The sequence below is a fragment of the Notamacropus eugenii genome, chromosome 5, assembly GCF_028372415.1.
Source record: "Notamacropus eugenii isolate mMacEug1 chromosome 5, mMacEug1.pri_v2, whole genome shotgun sequence".
Taxonomy (NCBI): Eukaryota; Metazoa; Chordata; class Mammalia; order Diprotodontia; family Macropodidae; genus Notamacropus; species Notamacropus eugenii.
The window spans coordinates 380,519,102-380,545,475 of record NC_092876.1 but is presented as its reverse complement, the minus strand read 5'-3'; the positions used below and the strand labels follow the sequence as shown (position 1 = coordinate 380,545,475).

The following is a 26,374-nucleotide window of genomic DNA, read 5'->3' as shown; positions in this document are numbered from 1 at the left end:
GATTGTAATCCAGTATTTTACTTTTGTATATGTTTTAGTCACCACTATAACATTTTAAAAGGGAGACTGAAATTGGAGCTAATAGCTATGTAGTAGTGTGACTAATGAATTCTCTGAAGTGCTCATGTGTATTCCAATTTACACTATTTAAAGTTATAATTATATAAAATATGGTAACTGGTTCCACTCAGCCCAATGGAAATATTGAGTGCAAATTTGAATAATTGACCACTTCAGGAAGATTCATTGTTTTCACTAATTGGGACCTAGCTATGTCTGTAACTTTGTTTCAGTGTTGATAAATGCAAATGAATTTGAAATAGCAAAATCATTTTGGGCATAAGAAAGTTCTGACTTTTACAATAACTGAACATTCTGTCACTGTCAATACATTACTACTGACTATGAGAAAATATTTAGGAACAGGATGGGTCTAATATTGTGGTGTAGAGGTTAGAGAGAGATGGCCTTAAAGCCAGAAGGATCTGGCTCTGACGTGTAGTGGCAAGGTCACTTAATCTCTGGGTTTTCCACAACTCACTAGGACTATAAGTTCAGGGAAGGTGCCATCCTGCATTGGTAATGAAAATTTCCTCTTCCAGAAATTCCCTATATGAATGAGATCATAAGCCTTGTTGGTATCCCTATCATGGCAAAATGTAATAGAAATTCATTTTTATTGTGGTGCTGGTAGACAGAAGTTTTAAGTTTTCTGAGTAATATGCAGAAAGGAATATACCAAAGAGTTCTATATATACATTAAAAAAAAGCATTATAGATCTTAAATCTCATTGTCAAAAAAACTCAAAAAATTCTAATTTTACATGCATACATTTCTCAGGAATAAGTAGAAAATATTTTATTTCAAAATTAGAGTTCATTGTCTCATAGGATCATCAAATGTCAGAGTGGAGTCTTGGAGGCTACTCAGTCTACTCCTTCATTTTACAAATGAGGGAACAGACTTAGAGAAGATAACAGTGACTTGTCTAAGGTTACAGAACCAAGGTCTTCTGAATCCAAGTTCAAGAGTCACCCCAAAACACTAAACACCAGAATCACAAAGTAAATTTGAAGCACAGAAAAATACAACTAATATAGATATATTAAATCCTAGATCAATTAGAAATCAAATAGCCAAATCAAATGAAATATTTTTCACTCTATACTACATTTTTAGTAGAAACAGACAAATGACTATGAAGCAAGGATGACGGGATAATGACAAGCTCAATATCAGTGTGATATTGCAGCAAAACAAACACATTTTTCTTTGGCCGCTTCAGAGGTTAAATAAACCTCACTCTACTAACTGTTGGATGACTTACAGGTATCTCATTTCATCCTCAAATCTCATAGGGTGCCACCATCAGGACTGCTTCTAACAACACAACAGCCATTCAAATTCTTGGAGACAGTTGTTATATCCTCATTATGTTTTCATTTTTTTTTTCTGGCCACCTTCCCCAGATCTTTTAATTGACAAATTCTCAAGGTCCTTCACTATTTAAGATTTCCTCCTCTGAACTTTATTCCATTTATTAATGGCTTTTCTAAAATTTGGTTCCCAGAATTGAACATAATATTCCAGTTATGGTTGAAACAAGTGAGAGTGCACCAGATCTATCACCTCCTTAATCCAGAAATTATGAAGCACTCTGAAGCAACCAAAGGAAAATGTGCTAGTTTTGCTACAAGAGCACACTCATATTGAGCCTGAAATTCACTAGGGGGCCATCTTCAGTTGTCCTGATCTATATCTTGCCACTGGACCCAGATGGCTCTGGAGGAGAAAGTGAGGCTAGTGACCTTGCATAGCCCTGCCTCATTCAATTCACTTTGCAAGTCATGCATCGTCTTCCTGATGTTATGGTCCTCTTCAAGAAAGAAAGATAAAGAACAACTTACTAAAACTCCAGATCTTTTTTTCAGACAAAAGCTGTTTTAGTCATGCCTTCTTCATCTTACAAACTTGTCCAAATGTTTAGTTGAATCTTATAATTTTAAAGCAGATGTTTTTGAACCCAGGAGTAAGACCAAGTTTAATCTCATCAATCTAATCTAATCAATTTCATTAAATTTCGCCTGCAATTGTAGCTTTTCAGGAGCTTAGAGGGATCCTGACTTTGTCAGCAAACACAGTAAGTATCCCTCAGGATTTTAATCTGAGAGTTTGTTTATCATAATATCTTTTTCTTTATTCAGATAATTTATAAAAATATTTAACAGCACCAAGCCAAACTCTTCCAAGTTGATACTTAATGATAAGTCACAATAGCTTCTGGGTCCTGCCATTCAACTAGATCTGAATGAAATGGCACAATATTGAATTTGAACTTTATTATGTAGACACTGAGGAGCCACTGACAGTTTTTGAGCAGAGAAACAAAATTATGAAAGACATGGTTTACATCACTCTGGCACAGGTTAAAAAGAGTGCCCTTGCAGAGGAGAAGCCACTGAAGATGGTGAAAACACCTCGGTGATTTGCAATAATTAGTGAAAGAGTATCACCTGCCTCACTTAGCTGACATTTGGTCATTAGGCATCTTCAACTTTCAACATCATAGCAAGAGATCTGAAAGCATGGGAGTGATGATGGAATTTCAAAGACTATAAAGAGTTTGGAAAGTCCCATCAAACTAGAACAGGTTGAGAACAAGGGACTACTTGGACAGATGCCTGCGGATCAACCTATCTAGGGTCAGAGAGGCTCAAGGAAAATGGCCATCAGGTAGGGGACCTTTTTTACCTACAGCTTACTCATGAAGACTGGTCTGCTATGTCACTTGCGGTAAGCACTTAAGGATTTTTGAAAGAGAATGCTGAGATGAAATCAAGACTATTTAAAATTAAATGCTGCAGGATTATGAGGAAAGGACTTAGTGATCTGGTCAAATTAATTCAATTTAATTCAGCAAACATTAAGTGCCTGCTATGTGATACACACACTGTCAGGCTCTGGGGAACATTTTCTATATACAAAGAACAGATGTTTATCAATGTTTGTTAAGTTCATAATAAAAAGAAAAGGGAGAGAAAAAACAAATTGTTTGTAATGTTTACCTTTGACCAATAGAATATAAACTCCTTGAGAGCAAGTATTATTTTTATGTGTGTTGCTGAAACCTGCCTTACCCCAAGTATAAACCCTAAGGAAGTAATTTTGTATCTCTTTTCCCCTTTGGAATCCCTCATAGGAACAGGAAAAATTTTCCTCTAGGTACAGGAAAAATTCGTTTACTTTTCATGTTTTAAACATGGGATGTATACAGCAGGGCAAATAGAATGGATGAACAACCTTGATCATCACCCACCCCATCGTTGTTAAATATAAAAAAAGGATCATAAATGAACCTTTGAAGCTCTGCTATGTACAGTTTGTTTAAAAAGTGTGTGTATAGATGTGTATGTATATGTACACATAAAAATATATAAGTATACATATTTATAAATACATATATATCACATGTAAATATGTGATATATAATATATAATATGATATATTATAAGCTCTGCCATATACAGTTTAAAAGTGTGTGTATAGATGTATGTATGTATATAACATATATATATACATATATATACATAAATTTAATTTGATAGTACCAACACTGCTCTTATTTTTGGCCCCTTTGCAATGGTCCATTTGCTCTTGTCTTTACCAAATTTTTTTGTTGACTCTTTCTCTTCTATTTAAAACAAATCACTATCGCTACCCTTTTACAGCTCTCCCCTCAGTTCCCCAAATAAGCTTTCCCCTGTAACAAATAAGCATAATTAAGAGAAAAAGATTGATACATTATCTGTAACTAAGGAAGTGCGCTGCATTCTGCACCTCAGGTACATAAGATCTTTTCCAGCAAGGCCAGACAATGCTTCATCATCAGTCTGATGGACTTGTGATTAGGCATTGCACTGATCTGCATTCTCAAGTCTTTCAAAGTGGTTTTCCATCGTTATATAAATTGTTCTGCTTCTGCTCATTTCCTTCTGCGTACGTTTGTGCAAATCTTTCTAGATTTACCTGAATCCGTTCCTCTCATCATTTTCCCTAGCAAAATGATATTCCATTACATTTATATCCAAAATTTGTTCAGCTATTTTCCAACTGATGAGAAGTCACAATTTTTAAAAGTTCTTTGTTACAATAAAAAGTACTGTGATAAACTTATTTTTAACATATTTAATGTTTTAACATATTGTTAATATAATAATAAAGATAACATATTACATTTGACCTCTTTATATTCCAAATACATTTATATCCATATACATTGATAAATACATTTTTAACATATTTGTTAATATAATATAATACAATGATAACATATCGCATTTGACCTCTTTACATTCCAAACCATTTAGAAACCATCTCAATTTTTTTTCCCAAATCCAAACAAATAGACCCTAAATGAATAGGCTTACTAAAAAGAGGCAAGAACAAATTGATGACCTTTAGAGATAAAGAAGTAAATGTAAATATGGACAGGCTATTTCTTCAAGTAATAATCTAAAATATAGTTAATGGAACAAAAAGACACTAGATCTTAGAAGAGCCTAGAAGGATGATAATAATAACTTATATTAATATAGCATTTTAAAGTTTATAACGCCCTTTATATACATTAACTTATTTGGGCCTTACAACAACCTCGTGAGGCAGACATTTCTGGTTTCACAGTCAATAAAATACTGTTTAAGCATTTACTATGTTACGGGCATTTTGTTAAATGTTGGGCATATAAAGATAGTCTCTGTTCACAAGGAGCTCACCATCTAATGGGGGAGGCAACACACTAACACAACACACTAACAAACTATGTACAAATAACATATGCATGATAAACTGGAGATGATCAATGAAGGGAAAGTATCAGCATTGAGGGGAAACTGGAAACGCTTTTAGTGCAAAGTGAGATTTTAGCTGAGACAAGAAGGAAGCTGGGGAAGAATGCATTTCAGAGAGGCTACTTGCATTCTCACTATACCACCATACTGCCCTCTTAATTGTTCCCTATTTATCGTATTTTGTCTATATACATATGTATGTATATAGCTATTTATATAGCTTTCTTTGCCTATATTTATCTGCATGTTTTCTCACCCCGTTAGATTATAAGCTCCTTGATGGCAGAGACCATTTTTTTTTGCCTCTTTTGCTATCCTTAGAACTTAGTACAGTGCCTGGCTAATAGTGGACTCTTAATAAATGTTTATTAATTGACTGATTGATAAACATACATAAATATGAGTTGCCTTCACTATGAAGTAATCTGGGAAAAATATGACAATAATACTAGTTACCATTTATATGGTGCTTCAAGGTTTGTATAACGCTTTACAAACACTTTATCCTCACAACAACCCAGTGAGGGAGATGTTAATATTATCTCCATTTCACAGATGGGAAAACTGAGGCTGAGATGTTGTGACTTTCAGTGTTATATAGCTAGGAGATGTCTGAGGTCCAATTTGAACTCCAGTCAGAAATTGTAAATTCATCACTATATCCTCTGTGTCTACCTGGTTGGTGGTTGTCCTTTGTTCTCAAAGAAGACCAAAATGACATCGCCATGTATCAACCTAACTGCCTAATAAATGAGTATTTTTCCTTATACTTCTTCAGTAACTTTTTATATTTAAGCAGATTACAAATACTTTATACTTCTAGTTGTGCCCTCTACTGAGTCTCATTGTTACTTTGCTATCTGCACTAGTTTAATCAAAAATGCAGTAAAACTTGAACTTGATATGTTTATGTGAAAAATATAGTTATCACCACTAAGCACCATGTTCTAGTCTCAGTGCCACATTTTAAGGATATCATAAATGAATAGCAGAACCAAAGGAGGGCTGGAAACGATGAGGAGTAGTGGAAAGTACAGGTGATGTTTTGTCTGGAGCAGAAAAATGACAGTGAGGGAATGGTAGCTGTCCTCAAGTGTGTGAGATGCTTTCATGCGAAACCCAAGTTATTTTTCTATATGACTCCAGAGGGAACAATTAAGATCAGTAGGTGGAAATCACAGGGAGAAAGATTCTTTCTCATTCTAAGAAAGAGCTTCCTAACAAATTGAGCTGTTCAAAAACAGCAATGGCTGAGCTACTGGGCTCTCCATTAATAGAAGTGCTCATTCAGTCTTCTATTTCGCAAATAGTTCTTGAGTGCATATGGGCAGCAACTATATAGGACCTTCTCCTGGGGATATTCCAGAGGAGTCATCAACATTGGATGGGAATTTGGACACTGTTTCCTTCCAACTCTAAAACTGGATTCTAACTCTTTTTGTGTCACATAGGATTGCAGGACATAATGCAGGAAGGAACTTCAGAGGTCATCTAGTTCAAAACCTTCCTTTTTATAGATGGGGAAACTGAGGTAGAGAGGATAATTGAAATGTCTAAGGATACACAGCTATTGTCTGTCTGAAGTAGAATTTGAACTCAAACCTTTTTGCCTCTAAGCTCAGGTATTTATCCACTACACCCCTTAATTGACTTCCTTTTAAATTTTCTATTTTATTTAATATTGGAGGGAGGAGGCAAGGCAGTTGGGTTTAAGTGACTTGCCTCCTCCCCTTAATTGACTTCCTTTTAAATTTTCTATTTTATTTAATATTGGAGGGAGGAGGCAAGGCAGTTGGGTTTAAGTGACTTGCCCAAGACCACACAGCTAATAAGTGTCAAGTGTCTGAGGCCAGATTTGAACTTAGGTCCTCCCAACCCAAGGGCCAGTGCTCTATTCACTGTGCCACTTAGCTGCACCTTAATTTTCATTTTTCAACATTCATTTTTAACATTTTGAGTTCTAAGCTCCCTCTCTCCAGTCCTTCCCCTACCCATTAAGAAGATGAGTAATATGACATTCATCCTATATGTGAAATCATGCAAAGCATATTTTCAACTAATTGACTTCTAATAGGTTTATTATAATAAATTTTAACATATTTTGTTAGATGCTATGGCTGACATGTTATATTAAGTTTTGTACCATGTATTTCTTCTCTTGCATCAGGTAACATTTACAAATTATTTACATAATTTCAAACAGCTTGATAATTGGGGAAAGCTAGATGTTCTATCAAACGGACAAAAATATTTCAGTGCCTGAATTATTTTTCCTTTTATGTGGATATTTGACATTGAGTATACATATTCTACTAAAAAGAATTTTGTCATTAAGTTCCTGGTAACCATAGCTGCAACCCTACAATGTTTAGTTCTCTATTAGAAACTATGATGGCCCCACAACTACAGTTAGGGTCAGACGACTTGGGTTCAGATTTGAGCTCTGTCATTTACTGTGTTTCTATCCCTATGGAAGTCAGTTGGCTTTTCTGAGTCACCTAAAAGTAATGTAGAAATCAAATAGGATAATGCACGTAAAGTGCTTATTCTATAAATGCTGTTGTTCAGTCACGTCCAACTCTTTTTGATCTCATTTGGCGTTTTCTTGGCAAAGCTAATGGAGTGGTTTGCCATTTCCTTCTCCAGATCATTTTACAGATGAGGAAGCTGAGGCAAACAGGGTTAAATGACTTGCCCAGGGTCACATAGATAGTAAGTGTCTGAAACCACATTTGAACTCAGAAAGAGGAGTCTTCCTGATTCTAAATCCAGTGCTCTACCCACTGAGCCACTTAGCTGCCCTTACTGTATAAACATATGCTATTATTATTTTGAATATAAGCTCTGGAAGATTCTTACAGGTTAGAAATAGGGGCATATTGATGGACTCTACATCTGTTATCTATGTATCATTCAATTTTAATCAACATGTATTTATAAAGCACCTACTCTGTGCTGGGAACCGTGATAGAGATTGGAGGTACAAAGACAAAAGTCAAAAAATTCTTGATTTTCAAGACCTTATATGCTTTTGGAGGGGCACATATACTTATAGGCTTATACAAAATAGTCATAAAAGACATATATTCTAATTTTCTGATGCACTACAGCTGGGGAGACCAGAAATTTCTTAATATATAATATATGAGGTAATGTTTGAGCTGAATATTGACTCAGGATTTTTAAAAGCATAGTTGAGAGAATATTAGCCTGTGTGAAGAGGTTCATCTCTAGGTTAGGATTAAGCGATTTTTTTCTTTTTTTGGTTATAGCAACTCTGGAAAACCATCTATTAAGCTACATGGAGATTGGAATTTGTGTCAGAGAATGGATAATTTACAGTGATGAAATTACAGAGCTTGAGCTATTTAATAAACTAAATAGCTCTTAAGTTTTGTTGACTTATTTTCTTGATTCAAATGAGATAACATATGAAAGTCTTAAAAGGGAAATACAATGTAGCTCTTTATTGTTTTTTCATATATTGCGAATCAATAGAAGTTCCCATGCATTAGATGATTCCATCTACCCACAGCTTAAAGTCATAGGTTCATAGTCATTGAATGATAGAGGTGGAATAGATCTTTTCATGCACTTTTTTAAAAAAACCTTTTTTTATAGGCAAAGTTCTTGAATAATTCTGGGCAATCACAGAGTAGGGTGGACTATTTCCTTTTGTTCAGGTCCATCGTGTATCAATTCTCTCCTTAAAGAATTCTTGATACGCCACTTGGAGTCCCGTGAAGAACTCAGCACTATGGCACAATTTAAACTTCCAATCCTATCAGTATAGTCTCACTTAGAAGAAAGGCAGAGCCGTGTGTATCCTTTCTCTTTTCCACATGGACAAAATTGCCAGCAAAAGCAGAGAAAATAAGTGATTTAGTAAAGCATTAGCAGGTTAGAGAGGAAACAAGTATTAGAGACCATGGCATCTACATTAAAAACTCCTGCACATCTAATTATTGGCTATGAGGAATTGGTAATGGTTTTCCTTTGAAGACACAGCCACAAAAAAATCAACAAAACTAGATTATTACCAAACTCAATGCTGAACTACATTAAGAAGTCAAACAAACTGACCTTAAACTATTAGAAATGTGTTTAATATCCATTCTTCCTTTTCAGGAAATAAGCCTTCAAATGAGGTACATAGCAAAGGAATACAGGTTCATATTAAGAAGCCTTCAGAGAGAAATCTAAAAGAAAATAAATCTCTTTTGTTTTTGAGTTCTGCAAGATTGAATGGAGATTCTCTAGCTGGCCCCCAAATCAAATCTGCTTTTAAACTGCACATTTTTTTTTTTAAACATGGACAGGAGGGAAAATCATTCCATAAAATTCATGGTGTTACAGAAAATAGAAACATTTGCTAGCATGACATGCTTCTCACTGACAGATACTAACAGCTGATAGTTTTGCCTACTCTGTTATAACTGATTTCTGTTAAATTAAAATCATGGGATGTCAGAGTTATTCATAGTTCTGGAAATCATCTAGTCTAAGCCCTTCATTTTGCAAATGGGAAAACTGAGACACAAGGACTCCCAGGTCGTTTAAAGTAGAGAATAGGTGAGAACTTAGACCTCTTTACCATTCATATTACTAATAAATAGAGAAGCAAATACAGTTCATCTAATGCTAAACAATTCAGAAGCTGAAAGTCTGACTCTTATAAAAGAGAACATGTGCACCTCATCATTTTTAAATACCTGATTTATTTTCCAACAATTCTAATTACTACTCTTTGACTCGGAGCTATGACAATTCACAGTGTCCATGAAGTCAAGTAAAATAAACATGTTCAAATCCTGGACTGAAAAACAACATTTATTCAAAATCTTTTAGCAACAATCAAGCCAATTATATACACCCCTGCTTCATATGTTACAGTCTGTTCATTTCCAGCCTACTACCACATTGACATAAAAGCAATCTAAAAATAAAAGCTGGTTAGATATCCTGACCTGAACAGGGCATACATGATAATTAAGCAATCGCAGTACCAAATGTTTGTTTTTTCCCTCTCAAAGAGTTTAACCAATGCCAGAATAGTTACCTGTCCATTCCAGGCACCCTCCTAAAAATGTTATAAAAACAAAGGTGATATACATGCACACATGCTGCTTACCCATGAACTAAATTCAGCTGCACCTCTGCTGTCCTCTCTAATTGGATCCTGTTATTCTTGAAGTAGGAACTTAAGTCTGATTTTAAATTTTTTTGTGAAAAATACAGTTGTCCTGAAACTGCATATCAAGTGCCTGAGAAAAAATCCAGCTGGAGCTGCTATGGCTCCCACGATACCTTCTGCTGCCAGAGACTTCCACTACCAGAATCCTGGGACCAAAATGGGGAAAAAAGGTGGAATCGTTTCACTTGACCATAGAGAAGCTCTTGTCCCTTCAGAAAGGTGGCAAGCTGTGTCACTGAGTGAGGGTGTGTGGGGGTGTGTGTGTGTGTGTGTGTGTGTGTGTGTGTGTGTGTGTGTGTGTGTGTGTGTGTGTGTGTGTGTGTGTATTTGTCAGAGAAGGGGAGGAGGAGGGAGGGAGGAGAAGGGAGGGAGAAAGGATGCAGAGAAATTGAAACTAGACTCTCTCTTCATTTCAATGGGATGTTTTTGCAGGAATACAAGGGCAGTTCAGAAGGGCTTGTCTACCATAGGAGAAAAAATCCCTCTTCCACATGGATCTACCAACAGTAACCAGCCTGTAACTGTGCAGACTTTCCATATTAGGAATCAGTCAAAGAATGTTGGAAGCCTCTGGTAAAATCCCTCGGAGCATGGTAAAGAACATTTGACATTTCTTCTGTCTTAAGATATTTACTCAGTTTTCAAGTTGTATTTGAAAGTGATCCCCTCCTTCATTTTTTTCTCTAACATTATTCCAAACATAAACAATAACAACATTTTTCCTTCCTTTATACTGAAGCACAAACACATGGGATGAATTGTATGTTCCTCATGGAACAATAGTCCTTGAAAAGGAGTTCGTTTCCTAAACAGAGTTTGTCATGGTCAGAGTGAATATAATGACATAGCTGTGTTTAAAGGGGAGAAGGGAAAGTCCAGTCAAAAGGACAAGAAAATAGATTACAAACAAACTCTGAAAAGCCAATTATGTTGATCACAGTCGCCCTCCACGTGGCACTTTACCAAATAATAACTCTAAATGACATCTTTGTTTCGCAGTTGATATGAACTTGCTAAACTAACTCTCCTAACAAAAGACTCATTGTGATTACAGTTCATAAAACAATCAGAAAATGATTTAGCAAAAGACTGCTGATATGACATCGAAGAAGCTAATATTGCTTTTAAAAATAAAATCGAGATTAATAGTCACTTGATATAAAGCACACTCTCCAGCTGTAGCCTTTCGTATTTGTTTCACATAAGGACAGAATAAAAAACAACAAATGATGGCAGGGTTGTCACAGAAAACCCAGTTAAACATTAATGAGTCTCAGAATACAATCAATTTTGTTCAAAAGAATAGTACAGGTCAAATCCTCTTACAACAAAAAAAAATCCTCTTTATTATGAACTCACTTCCCAACCACAGCACTTACTTCAAATAATATCGGATATACAAAGTTCTAGTACACCAAAAGTACTTAACGGTCCCTTGAAGTTCATTATGATTGTATCTGACTTGTGATTAGGAACTTCTTTGTCTTCTCTCCCCCTGCCCCCAGTCTAGTCCCCAACCTCCTTCTTAGCTAAGAACTTTTTCTTCATCAGGACTCACTCCTGAAACTGAAGTCTAAGTTTATATTAGCGCTAACGTATTTCACCATCAGAGCCCAACTTTGAGTGTTCACAGTACACTGAAGACTAGTTAGACTAGATGTGTCTTAGGCTGTCTGAGGACAGACCGCCTAAGTCTGAAAGGCTCATCACCAGTTGGTTGAAGGAAGGCGAATGTTTCAGTCACAGACATCCTCAAAGATAATTAAGTTGGAGGGACTTCTGATCTCCATTGATGATGGTATAAAAATAATGAACAATATTTTCAAAGTCCCTAGTCATAACAATAAACATTTCTTTTTTTTTCTTCGATAAACATTTCTTTAGCCCCATAACAATTCTTTGAGGTAGACAATACAAATATATTGCTCATATTTTGCAGATGAGGAAAATAAAGCATAAGGCAGTTGGAAACGGGTCAGAGCATGATATGAACCTCAGTCTCACTACAAGACTAGTGTTTTTTTCTACTACACAACACTGACTTAACATGCGATTATTCCTCTTACACTAAGATATATAGGAGAAAAAAAACCAAATCCTTTCACAGAATTGGCTAACTTTCATTTCATAAACACAAATGGCCAAGTAATGAAATCCCTTTACCCTCTTGTTCCAATATGAATCAATGTTACTATATCTCTACTCTGTGCAAGGTCCTATATTTGGTACTCTTGGGAACCCAGGGTTCACAATTAATTAATTAAGATAGAAGTTAATGTCCTCATTGAACCTGCCAGCTAGTTGGAGGACCAAGAACTATTTATCTAGTCAGATATATGACTACTAACTCAAGGCAATAAAACAAATGTAATGTAAAACATGTAATGTAAAACAAATGAGTGTTACAGACAATAAGCAGCTTTGAAGCTTTGAGGGGGGAAAAACCCTCATGGCTGACAAGTTTGAGGAAGGCAATACCCGATCATTTTCAAAGAGGAAAAAAAATTAAAACAGTGACTGTCCTCAAGAAACCTGCAAAGGAGTAGGACACAGGTACATAATAATAATATTATAAATTATAATACAACAACTACGGATATGAGTTATGTGGCATCTAACCTAAAAATTTACTGCAGTGTCAAGTAACATTTCTCGTAAATAGGGCAATCTCTTCAAATTAATAGTTGTGGGAGACTGTATCTTCACGAAGTCTTGTGAAACCCATCGTCTGTTTGAAGAATGGGGCCAAGTCAGGTCCATAGAGGATATGCAAAAATGGAAAAAGAAGTGTCTCCTGGGAGTTCTTTGGATGTTTTGGACAGATGGGTCTTAGCTAGATAAACAAAAAGCGGAGATAAGGAATTCCCTCAAATGTTTTCGTCTATGACTTCAATATCAACTATGTGAGTTTTACAAAATAACAGGCGAAGAAAGTCACCCAAACAACCTTGAACAACAAATTGTGCACACAAGTGCATTATATATTTGTATCTATGTATATAATACACACTCATATATATATATATTAATTAGATTACATTCTAGGAAACAACTCTACTCAATAGAACTCTGTGGGGCAGAGGGAACGGGAGGAAAGAAGCTGACAGACTTCTTATCCCCCAATTCTGCATTCATCAATACCACTACCCTTCTCTTTTATTAGGCTGAGAGCCTCTAATCTGTTGCCAAAGTTCTGAGTCTTCAGCTTGATTCCACCTTCAATGTCCCATGTAATGAAACACTGAAGTCTATACATTTCTGGTTACCAATGTTAATCTGGATGACAGAGCTCAGGGAAGAACATCACATGACCATTTAAAACTAATTTTAATTGAATCAAACAGCTAGGGTAAAAAATTTCACAGCTCCTGAAACATAAAGATACTTTTGATCTGTATAAATTTGGAATATCAATATTATTTTGTAAACATAAATTAAAAAAATGAAAACTAATTTGTTTTAGGAAATATCCTGCACCAATGAAGTTGTCGTATAAAGAACTCTGGACTGGAGTCAGAAGATCTGAGTTTGAATTGAAAGTCTGGTTGTACTACCTATATGACCTTGGACAGTTCATTTTACTTCTCTGAGGACCGGTTTCTTCATTTATAAAATGAACTACACACGTTCTATGGGTATATAACATATATCTTCTAAAATCCTTCTCCCTTCTCTAAATTCTATGAACCTAAATATTTTTAATGCATGTAAAATTTTACATGGGACAGCTACATGGCACAGTGGATAGAGTGGTAGATCTGGAGTCACGAAGACATCTTTCTGAGTTCAAATGGGACTCTCTGATACTAGCTGTGTGTGACCGTGCACAAGTCACTTAATCCTGCTTGCCTCTGTTTTCTTATCTGTAAAATGAACCAGAGAAAGATACTCTAGTATCTGTGCCAAGAAAACGCCAAATGGGAACATCCTGAAAAGTCAGGCATGACTGAAACAAATTCAACAACACCAACAAAAAAGTATTCTGCATTTAATAATTTAGTGGGGAAATTATTTCTAGCTTAATTTTTTTTTTTTACAGAAATCCCATTTTGTTAGGACCAAATACCAGAGCTCTGAAGATTGTGGTTTGGGAATATTGCATTAAATTCTTCTTTCTCCAACTGTGCTGCAGGAAACACTGAAACCCCAAGTTTTTTTGTTTTTTTTTTAGCTGAACTTACATTGCTTAAGGTAATTAAAGAATAATTTTAGAGTATTTTACTATGAGAGTTCTGCCAATTTTTTATTTAAACCAAAGGGGTGAAAAAGACTGAGAACTATTGTACTAAATTAAACTGTGTAGACTGTAGGCCTGTCAAAGTATAGTATATCTTCAGTAAACTATCTACTGAGAGGCATAGATATCTAGATGGCTCAGTGGATAGAGAGAGTCTGGTATCTGGAATCAATGCCTGAATTTAGATCTAGCCTCAGACCACTCAATGGACAAACCATTAACCTCCATTTGCCTTAGTTTCCCTTTCTGTAAAATGAGGAAAATAATAACTACTTTCCAAGGTTGTGAAGATGGAATGAGAAAGTATTTATATAGCTCTTTGAAAATCTTAAAGTACTATAAACGCTAGCTATTATAGTTTTCTAACTAATGAGGCAAATTGATTTTATTTACATATTTTTATAAGACTTAAGGTCAATGATAAAGGTATGTAAAATATGGACATATACAGGTATATTATGCATGTGTATGTATCCTATGTACAAACATAATGTGGTACAATAGTTGAGACATCAGATAAACCTCTTTAAGTGTCTTTATCATTCTTTATCATTTATTAATGTACTGGTAGACTTAGTTCGGCAAAGCCAAACACAGGAGGAAAATATCTAAAAGATACTGACATGCCTAAATAGCATTACCAGAGACTGGAGAACCAAATCCAAAATCAGATAGTTACTATTCAGCAGGAAATAAACCAAGCCCTGAGGTTAGATGGATATCTTATTTACATGGAAAAAAAAAAACTAAGTATTAAAAACTACTGGACAACGAAGACAGTTGCAAGTCAGAACAGATAGAGAAGTAAAAAATTATCCTCTTTTTCATACTCTATCCTACTTTAGCAAATTTCTTTTTGGTTATTTAAAAAAATCATTAATTTATCTTTTAACACTTAGAAAAGTATTTTTTTCTCAGTGAAGTTATATACTCAAAAGTCTCCACCCACATTTAAGAATCTCTATTTGGAAAGTCAATCAACAGGGATTTATTAAGTGTGCCTAGTAGGTGTCAAGGAGAAAGCTAGGTTGCTCAACGGATAGAGTGATGGACCAGAAATCAGGGAGACCTGAGTTCAAATCAGACCTCAGGCACTTACAAGCTGTGTGACCCTGGGCTAGTCACATAACTCTTTCTGTCTCAGTTTCCTCACCTGTAAAGTGAGTTAGAGAAGGAAATAGCAAACCACTCCAGATTTTTGTCAAGAAAATGCCAAGGGGACATAAAGAGTCATGCACAACTGAACAATGAAATAAAAGTAATAATAGCCAGCATTTACATAATGCCTTAAGGATTACAAAGAGCTTTGCAAATATTATTTTAATTGATCCTCACAATAACCCTGGGAGATAGGGGCTATTACAGAGGATAAGTGACTTGCCCAGGGTCACACAGCTAGTAAGTGTCTCAGGCTGGTTTTGAACTCAGGCTTTCCTGATTCCAAGTCCAACACTCTACCCACTGCACCACGTAGCTTCCTGTTGGAAGCTGAATTGGGTAATCAGTTCAGAGGCCACTGCAATAGTGCAGATGAGAAGCTATGGAAGTCTGAACTAAAGTGAGTCATGTGTGAGTAAAAAAAGATGCAGAAGAAAGAAATTCTGTAACACTAGTAGGCAATGCACTGCTGGAAGGGAGGGAAGTGAAGGAGAGTAAAGAGTTAAGAATGATTCTGGGCTTGCAAACGGGTAAATGAAAAGATAGCAGTGCCTCGCACAGAAATAGGGAAGTTAGAAGGAGGGGTGAGTTTAGGGACAAACACGAGTTCTGTTTTAGATATGTTGATTTTGAGATGCCTACGGGGCATCCAAGGAAATACAATCTGCTGAAAATTTAATTTGGTCAACAGGAAAATATATTAGATCACAGACAGTTGGACCTAGAAGGGACCTTAGATTTTCTCCAGGCCAGGGGTTCTTAACTTGGGGTCCATGAACCTGTAAGGGGTCTGTGGATAAATTTCAGGAAGTCTCTGAACTTGGGGGAAAAAAATTACATCTTTATTTTCACTGCCTTTTGTTTTTCTTTGTAATTCTATGCATTTTATTTTATGCATTTAAAAACATTATTCCAAGAAAGGATCAGTAAGCTTCACCAGATTGGCTAAGGGTCTATGACCAAAAAAAAAAAAAAAAAAGGTTAAGAATTTATTTATTTTACCAAGCTCTTTATTTTACCAACAAAAATAAAGTCAGGGGAGACTGAACAATTTGCCTATGACTTTACTCACCAGTTAGTGGCAGAGCTGGCCTTAAAACCTGTCTCCTAACTCTGTTTAGTTCTTTCCCCTAAACCACTGGTTTATTTTTATGTACTTAATTATATAAAAATTAATAACTTCCAGACTTTTCTCCCCTGTCTCACATTTGGAAGACTCTACAAGGTGAATGGCACTAATTAAGTTACTGTGGACATGTACTTCATTAACGAAGGAAAGAGAGATGGTCCACTCTGCCACTCCCCACTAAAGTAGAGAAAGTTTAAGTAGTTTCCATTGTTGGAAGAAATAGTTAAAATTTATGTAGCATTTCATTTCTTTTTCATTTTGCCCCAAAGCATATATAGCATTATAGTGAAGCAGCTTATGCTTAAAAAAACTGGAAATCTATCAATCAATCAACCAGTATTTATTTAGGGACTACTATGTGTCAGGTGATGGTGATAAAAGGGGAAAAATGAAATAGTTCCCTGCCCTCAAGATTACATTCTACTGAGGTAAACAACATAAATACATACAAGCATCTCTCTCTTTCTGTGTGTGTGTGTGTATGTATGTGTGCATGCATGCATGTGTGTAAATTCATGGAGGTAGGGAGTGCTAGTAGCTGGGGAATTCAAGAAGAGGCATTATATAGGAGGAAACAACTGAGCTGAGCTTTTAAGGAAGTTCAAGGGGGGGGAAAAAACCAAACCACTTTTGGAAACCTGGAAACCTATGTAGAAACAACTTCAGAAAGAAGATTAATTGAGCTAAGATGATATTTAGAAAAGGGTTCCATATGACTGAGGTTGTGGGTCAACTTGTCCTGTATTGCACACAGACATCAGCATCATCACTTTTCTACAGGGTATCACACTTTCTGTATTCCATTGTGTCTGTCCTTTTTGCCACTTAATATTTCTTCTCTTGTGCCACAGGTACAGTTGTGAGAAGAAGCTCTCAGATAAGATACTGCCAAATTTAACTTAATATGCAAGCAGAGCCAAGATGGCATAGTACAGGTCTAGATCCTGCTGAATTCTCCTGACATTTCTCTCTAAATACCTTTTTTTTAAAGTTTATTTACTTAAGTTTTCAACATTCATTTCCATAAAATTTTGAGTTCCAAATTTTCTCCCCATTTCTCCCCTCCCCCACCCCAAAATGCCAAGCATTCTAATTACCCCTATCACCAACCTGCCCTGCCTTCTAACATTCCTCTCTTCCCTTATCCCCATCTTCTCTTTTGTCCTGTAGGGCAAGATAAATTTCTATACCCCATTACCTGTATTTCTTATTTCCTAGCTGTATGCAAGAACAATACTCAACAGTTATTCCTAAAACTTTGAGTTCCAACTTCTCTTCCTCCCTCCCTCCCCACCCATCTTCATTGGGAAGGCAAGCAATTCAATATAGGTCATATTTGTGTAGTTTTGCAAATGACTTCCATAATAGTTGTAGTGTGTAAGATTAACTATATTTCCCTCCATCCTATCCTACCCCCCCATTTCTTCTATTCTCTGTTTTGACCTTGTCCCTCTGCAAGAGTGTTGACTTCTAATTGCTCCCTCCTCCCATTGCCCTCTCTTCCATCATCCCTCCCCCACCCTGCTTATCCCCTTCTCCCCCACTTTCCTGTATTGTAAGACTGGTTTTCATACCTAAATGAGTGTGCATTTTATTCCTTCCTTGAGTTGAATATGATGAGAGTAAGCTTCATGTTTTTTCTCTCACCTCCCCTCTTTTTCCCTCCACTGAAAAGTCTTTTATTTGTCTCTTTTATGAGAGATAATTTGCCCCATTCCATTTCTCCCTTTCTTCTCCCAATATATTCTTTTCATACCCACTAATTTCATGTTTTTAAGATATGATCCCATCCTATTCAACTCATCCTGTGCTGTGTGTGTGTGTGTGTGTGTGTGTGCGTGCGCGCACGATCCCACCAACCACTCAGATACTGAAAAAAGTTTCAGGAGTTACAAATATTGTCTTTCCATGTAGGAATGTAAACAGTTCAACTTTAGTAAGTCCCTTATGATTTCTCTTTCCTGTTTACCTTTTCATGCTTCTCTTGATTCTTGTGTGTGAAAGTCAGCTCTGGTCTTTTCATCAAGAAGTCTTGAAAGTCCTCTATTTCATTGAAAGACCATTTTTTTCCCCTGAAGTATTATACTCAGTTTTGCTGGGTAGGTGATTCTTGGTTTTAGTCCTAGTTCCTTTGACTTCAGAAATATCCTATTCCATGCCCTTTGATCCTTTAAAATAGAAGCTGCTAGATCTTGTGTTATCTTGATTGTATTTCCACAATACTCAAATTGTTTCTTTCTAGCTGCTTGCAATATTTTCTCCTTGACCTGGGAACTCTGGAATTTGGCTACAATGTTCCTAGGAATTTCTTTTTTTGAATCTCGTTCAGGAGGTGATCAGTGGATTCTTTCAACATTTTTTTTGCCCCCTGGTTCTAGAATATCAGGGCAGTTTTATGATGTCTAGGCTATTTTTTTGATCGTGACTTTCAGGTAGTCCCATAATTTTTAAATTGTCTCTCCTGGATCTATTTTACAGTCAGTTGTTTTTCCAATGAGATATTTCACATTATCTTCCATTTTTTCATTCTTTTGGTTTTGTTTTGTGATTTCTTGGTTTTTCATAAAGTCATTAGCCTCCATCTGTTCCATTCTAACTTTGAAAGAACTATTTTCTTCAGTGAGCTTTTGAACTTCCTTTTTCATTTGGCTAATTCTGTTTTTTAAAGCATTCTTCTCCTTATTGGCTTTTTGAACCTCTTTTGTCAATTGAGTTAGCCTATTTTTAAAGGTGTTATTTTCTTCAGCATTTTTTTGGGGTCTCCATTAGCAAGGTGTTGACCCGCTTTTCATGGTTTTCAAAATCCTTTTTGAGCTCTTCCATGGCCTGAGACCATTGAATATTTATTTTGGATGTTTGGGATACAGAAGCCTTGACTTTTATGTCTTTCCCTGATGGTAAGCATTGTTCCTCTTCATCAGAACAGATGGGAGAAGATATCTGTTCACCAAGAAAGTAACTTTCTATAGTCTTATTTTTTTCCCCCTTTTTTGGGCATTTTTCCAACCAGTTACTTGACTTTTGGGTCCTTTGTCAAGAGTAGGGTATACTCTGGGGACCTGTAAGATATCAGTTCCTCCAAGGTGTACACTCCATCAAGAGTGTACACTGGTCTGGGAGCAAGCAGAAATTTTTGTGCCCAGAATCTGAGTAATAAAGTTTTGTAATCACAACCACCTAGCCTCCAGTTCAGCCAAGCCAGCACTGTGGGCTGAGATTCAGATAAGCTACAGGGGCAGGGCCGCCATTCAGTGTAAGATAAAGATCAGCTGCTCAAATACCTCAGGAATATTAGGTAAGGGCAAGGCTTCTATACAGGGCTGAGGTAAGAATCAGCTGCTCAGTGTCCCCAGGGGTTTTACAATCCAACAATTGATGCAGGCCACTGTAGGAGCTGATATGGAAGCTGCAGCCCACCAGATGAGACCTCTGACGGCCGCAGCCTGAGACTAGAGCTGTGGGCAGGCCCTTCTCCCTTCTCAGCCCGCTGAAAAAACCCTGTCACTGACCTCTGGCACTTGTGGGTTGAGGGATCTATAAACCACTGCTACTGCGACTGGGGATTCCGGCCCTGAGGCCTGCTTGCATCCTCCTCCCAGAGCCGCACTGCCCAGCCAAGGCTGGGCTAGGCTCTGCTCTGCATCCAGTGTGACAGACACTTCTCATTGGCCTTTCAGGTCACCTTGGGCTGGAAATCTCCTCCACTGTGTTGTTCTGTGTCTTCTGCTGCTCTAGAATTTGTTGAGAGTCTTTCTTTACAGGTATTTTATGGGCTGTGGGGGAAGAGCTTGCATATGTGCATCTTTCTACTCCACCATCTTGGCTCCACCCCCTCACTCTCCAAACACCTTTAAAATAATGCCTCAAATCTAAAGAAACAGAGAACTTCCAAGCATTCCTGATGAAGAGACCAGAGCTGAACATAAAATTTGATATTCAAACTAAAGACTCAAGAGAAGCACAAAAAGGTAAATATGCAAAGGTAACCATAAGGGACTCCATAAATTAAAGTGTTTACATTCCCATATGGGAAGACAACACATGTAACTCCTAAGATATTTGTCATTATTAGGGACAGTTAGAAGGAGTCTACATAAATAGAAGGCATGGGTATGAGTAGATTATGTTGGGATGATCTCAAAAAAAAAAAAAGTGGGGAGGGGGTCAAAGCCAAGATGACAAAGTAGAAAGATGTACATAGGATAGCTCTTCTCCGACAGCCCATGAAATACCTGTAAAAATGACTCTCAACCAATCTAGAGCAGCAGAAGCCACAGAACGACAGAGTGAAAGAGATTTCCAGCCAAAGATAACCTGGAAGGCCGACAGGAAAGGTCTATCCCACAGGAAGCTGAGTGGAGTGGTGCCCAGCCCTGGCCAAGCAGCACCAGGAGGAACAGGACTGGAACAGGCCTTCAAGGCAGAATCCCCAGTAGGGAGGATCTCAGATCCCTCAACCCACAAGTGCCAAAGAAAGCTTCAAAGGTAAGTGAGAGGGCTTTCCCAGCTGGGTGATAGAGGAGCATGTTCTCCTCCAACACAGGCCCCGGCAGCAGTGGCAGCAGCAGCAGCAAGGTGATAGTGCTGCCTGGTAGTGGCCGAGTCCAGCAGCAGCTTCCATTGTGGGAGCAGCTTCCATTGTGGGAGCAGCTCAGCTTAAAACACCTGGGGGAATTGAGCAGCTGATCTGAATCTCAGCCTAAGCACAGTCCTGGGGTGAGAGGAGCACTAGGACCCTCTTCTTTACAAAGGATTCAGAAGTCAAGTAACTGCCTGGGAAAATGCCCAAAAAAGGGGGAAAAAAATAAGACCATAGAAGGTTACTATCTTGGTGAACAAGTATTTCCTTCCATCCTTTCAGATGAAGAAGAACAATGCATACTGTAAGAGGAAGTCAAGGCTTCTGCATCCAATACCTCCAAAATGAATATGCAATGGGCTCAGGCTATGGAAGCAAGTCAACAGCTTGCTAAAGGAGATTCAAAAAATGCTGAAGAAAATAACACCTTTAAAAATAGGCTAACTCAATTGGAAAAAGAGGTCCAAAATGCCAATGAGGAGAAGAATGCTTTAAAAAGCAGAATTAGCCAAATGGAAATGGAGGTTCAAAAGCTCACTGAAGAAAACAGTTCTTTAAAAATGAGAGTGGAGCTGAGGGAAGCTAAAGACTATACGATAAATCAGAAAATTACAAAACAAAACCACAAGAATGAAAAAGTAGAAGATAATGTGAAATATCTCATTGAAAAAATAACTGACCTGGAAAATAGATACAGGAGAGACAATTTGAAAAAATGTAGGACTACCTGAAAGCCTGTATCAAAATAAGAGCCTAGACATTATCTTCCATGAAATTATCGAGGAAAACTGTCCTGATATTCTAGAACCAGAGGGCAAAATAAATATTGAAAGAATCCACCGATCACTTCCTGAAAGAGACCTGAAAAGAGAAACTCCTAGGAGTATTGTAGCCAAATTTCAGAGCTCCCAGGTCAAGGAGAAAATATTGCAAGCAGCTAGAAAAAAAAAAACCAATTTGAATACCGTGGAAATACAATCAGGATAACACAGGATCTGGCAGCTTCTACATTAGGGGATCAAAGGGCTTGTAATATGATATTCCAGAAGTCAAAGAAACTGGGATTAAAACCAAGAATCACCTACCCAGAAAAACTGAGTATAATACTTCAAGGGAAAAAATGGTCATTCAATGACATAGAGTACTTTCAAGCATTCTTGATGAAAAGACCAGAACTGAAGAGAAAATTTGACTTCCAAACAGAAGAATCAAGAGAAGTATGAAAAGGTTAACAGGAAAGAGAAATCATAAAGGACTTTCTAAAGCAAAACTGTTTACATTCCTACATGGAAAGATAATATTTATAACTCTTGAGACTTTACTCTGTATTTGGATAGGTGGAGGGATTACACATATACACACACACGTATAGATAGACAGCACAGGTTGAATTGAATCAGAAGGGATGATATCTATAAAAAAAATAAAGTTAAGAGGTGAGAGAGGAATATACTGGGAGGAGAAAGGGAGAAATGGAATGGGGCAAACTATCACTCATAAAAGAGATAAGAAAAGTCTTTGTCAATGGAGGAGAAAAGGGAGGAGGTGAGAGGGAAAAGGTGAAGCTTACTCTCTTCACATATGGCTTAAGGAGGTTATAACATGCTCACTAAATTTGGTATGAAAATCTAGCTTACACTACAGGAAAATAGGGGAGAAGGGGACAAGTGGGATGAGAGTGATGATAGAAGAGAAGGCAAATGGGGGAAGGGAGTAACTAGAAGTAAACACTTTTGTGGAAGTGAATGCTCTAATCTAAAATAAATAAATAAAGATTAAAAAAAGTAGGGGTGAGAAAGAAGGATACATTGGGAGAAAGGGGAAGTGGAAGGTAGAAAGGGAAAAATTGTCTCAAAAGAGGTGTTCAAGAAAGAGTTTTTATAGTAGAGGGGTTAAATGGAGTGCTGGTAGGCAATGATTGAACCTCACTTTCATCATAATTGGTTCAAAGAGGAAAGAGTACACACACACTTAGTTGGGTATAGAAATCTATCTTACTCAGTAGGGAAACAGGAGGGGTAGGAGATAGAGATGTGTGTGTGTGTGTGTGTGTGTGTGTGTGTGTGTGTGTGTGTGTGTGAAATTATAAAGGGGAGGGTGGATTAAGGGAGATGGTAGTCAGAAGCAAAGCAGAGTTTTGAGGGGAGACAGAATAAGAAGACAGAGAAAAGAACAAACAGAATAAAATAGGATGCAGGGAAGTGCACAGTAATCATAATTGAATGTTAATGGGAAGAACTAACTCATAAAATGGAAGCAGATAATAGAATGAATTAGAAACCAGAATCCAACAATATGTTATATACAAGAATTACATTTGAAATACACACAGAATTAAAATAAAGGGCTGGAGCAGAATCTATTATGCTTCAGCTGAAGTCAAAAAGGCGGGAATAACAATCGATCTCAGACAAAGCAAAAACAAAACTAGACCCAGTTAAAAGAGATAATCAGGGAAACTACATTTTGCTCAAAGGCACTAAGCACAACGAAGTAATATCAAAATTTTACAGCAAATTTCTCTGATAAAAGACTCATTTCTCAACTAGATAGGGAACTAAGTCCAATTTGTAAAAATAAGAGCCATTCTCCAATTGATAAATGGTTAAAGGATATGAACGTGCAATTTTCAGGAGAAATCAAAGCTATCTTCAGTCATATAAAAAATGCTCCAAATCACCACTGAGTACAGAAAGGCAAATTAAAATAACTCTGAAGCACCACCTCACACCTGTCAGAAATGATACATGTTGGAGGAGATGAGAGAAAAAAGGGTATATCAATGAATTGTCTGTGGATTCGTGAACTGGTGGAGAACAATCTGGAACTATACCCAGTGGGCATAAGTGATTACCAATAGTAACTGTTGCTCTTTCCTTCCCAGCTTGATTTACTTGGTTTTTTTCTTTTGCTCATTAAAAGGACCATTCCCTGTATTTCTTATTTCCAAGTTATATGCAATAACAATTCTCAACATTTGTTTCTGATACTTTGAATTCCTACTTCTTTCCCTTCCTCCTTCCCCACCCATCCCCACTGAGAAGGCAAGCAATTCAATACAGGCTATATATATGTCGTCTTGCAAAAGACTTCCATAATAGTTATGTTGTGTAAGACTAACTATATTTCCCTCCATCCTACCCTGGGTCTCTGGACTCAGTGCCTATTTCACTCTAGGACAAACCTCATATAGGTCTGTGATAGATTAGGGTAGTTATCACTTACTGCTTTACTTGCATAATTAGTTTTTTAAGGCCCAGATTTATTTCATTATGAAAATACCCTTTTCACTTAATGATTACACCATTTCTATTGATTTATTCATTTACTAACTCATCATAATCTGCATCTATGGTGGTTCTACACATATTGATGAAGTCAGATACCACCAAAAGCACTATTCACTAAGAATTTTCTAGACTGTTTAATTCAAGACTAATTTAATTCAAGGTTTATTATCCTTACAATGTCACTAAAATTAGACCATCCGAGTATATTAACATACAAGTATATATTACATATGTTATACTTGCCAGGAGAATTTTAAAGCTAACCCACTACTCTAAACCTCCTTAATATTTACATAAGTCCTTTATAGGATGTCAATTTTACACTTAAAGATAGGTGGCTTTGTAGTGTCTTATGCCCTGAAATCCTGTCAGTCAGTGACCTTGGTTTTGTAAGAAGTCTTGGGGGACCAAAGCTCTAGCAGATTCTATACAGCTGGCAAGACTTCAACCACAGTCCTGGTGATAGATTGTGCATCTGGAAGAAGCCTTTCCCAATCCCCCTTAGTGGTAGGGTCTTCCTTTTGTTGATTATCTCCAATGTATATTGCACGTAGCTTATTTGTATGTAGTTTGCATATTATCTCCCCTAGAGCATAAACTCCTTGAGAGCTGAGATTTTTTTTTAATCCTCAGAGCTCAGTGTCTGGTATATAATAGGTACTTAATAAATACTTCTTTACTGGTTGACTTTTACCCAAGGATTAACCCAAAATCATCAAGATCACTAAGTAATTATTTTTCTTCAACAACTTGTGAAGGACATATACATAGGTGTGAAGAAATGATGATTTGTGCCATTATAATGTTGTTTTTAATTATTCTTTTTGGAATGGATCTACGATTTTGTTGCTACAGGAAGTTCCCAGTTAGGAGACTCTCTCTACCTAATGCAGTCCTATACCTGCACTGCAATTTATATTTTTTAGATAACCACTTATTTGCCTTGAGTCACAGAGTGACTATCACAGTGCAGGTATCAGTGGCAAAATATGAAGCTAGGTCTTCCTGACTCCCAATTCATATCTCAATCCACTATCCAACATGGCCTGTAATTGTTCTTAAGGGGAGGAAAAAAAGAGGACCACAAACCTATTTGCTGATAATGATTTCACAGTGCAAGAATTAACACTGTCAGAAGATATTAAGTATGAACTGAAAATGTTCATAGCCTTTCTTTTCTGGCTCTGTAATATACCACACTACTCCTCCAGAGCTGTGGGAAAGAGAAGGTTGGTATGGCAGATAGAATAACAGAATTTTAGGGTTGAAAAGGGGGCCTGTCACCTGTCCTGACATTCAGATTTCAATTTCGTTTCAATTATACTGCTCTGCCCCGTTTCAATTCAGCAAGGGATGGATACAAGCAATGCTTTCCCCACAAGTAGTTAATATGTTCCTAAAGGAATCTGCAAACTGCCGCCAAAGTCTTACTTTTCACAAGTCACAGGTTGTCTGTGAACTTTCAAATTTTCTGATTTTTTTTCCTTTGAGAGTCACTAGGGAAGGGTGGGGAGGCAAAACCTAATGGCATTATTTTCCCACAAAGCACTAAATTAATGCCTTTTCCAGATTTCCCCAGAAACGCTGTGGAAATGAGCCCACAGCTTTGAAACATTGCCTTTGGATGTTCATTTTAAATAAGCCAAACTTTTTCCAAACTGAGCCTTCTCTAAAACACAGGTGGGAACTATTTGTTGGTTCTCTGTATTCTTAAGAATGACATGTAGATTTTTAATAAGTCATTTATTGTTAAGTAAGGGATTTTCATTTCCATATTGGAAGTGTGTGTGTCTCAGGACATACTACTATTACAACCTGGGGGTAGGAAAAGTCTGTCAAGTACAAGATATGCATGATTCTGGTTCTCATTAGCATTGATTAACTCAGGAAGCAGAATACATTATGCTAATTCTTGCTGGATCAGAGATAATGATAA

General features: G+C 36.9%; 1 protein-coding gene across 4 annotated transcripts in view; it reads right to left on the bottom strand.

Annotated features, from left to right (window-relative positions):
• The window catches only part of ARHGAP6 (Rho GTPase activating protein 6), a 660,040-nt gene that overhangs the window by 128,387 nt on the left and 505,279 nt on the right, over positions 1–26,374 (bottom strand). The window contains exon 1 of one of the 4 annotated variants that reach the window (XM_072614380.1): positions 9,983–10,477. The exons of the other annotated variants lie outside the window; for them this stretch is intronic. The gene's annotated coding sequence lies outside the window, so the exon portion shown is untranslated. Of the gene's footprint in view, positions 1–9,982; positions 10,478–26,374 lie in introns of those variants that run through there. 4 annotated transcript variants of the gene reach the window in all.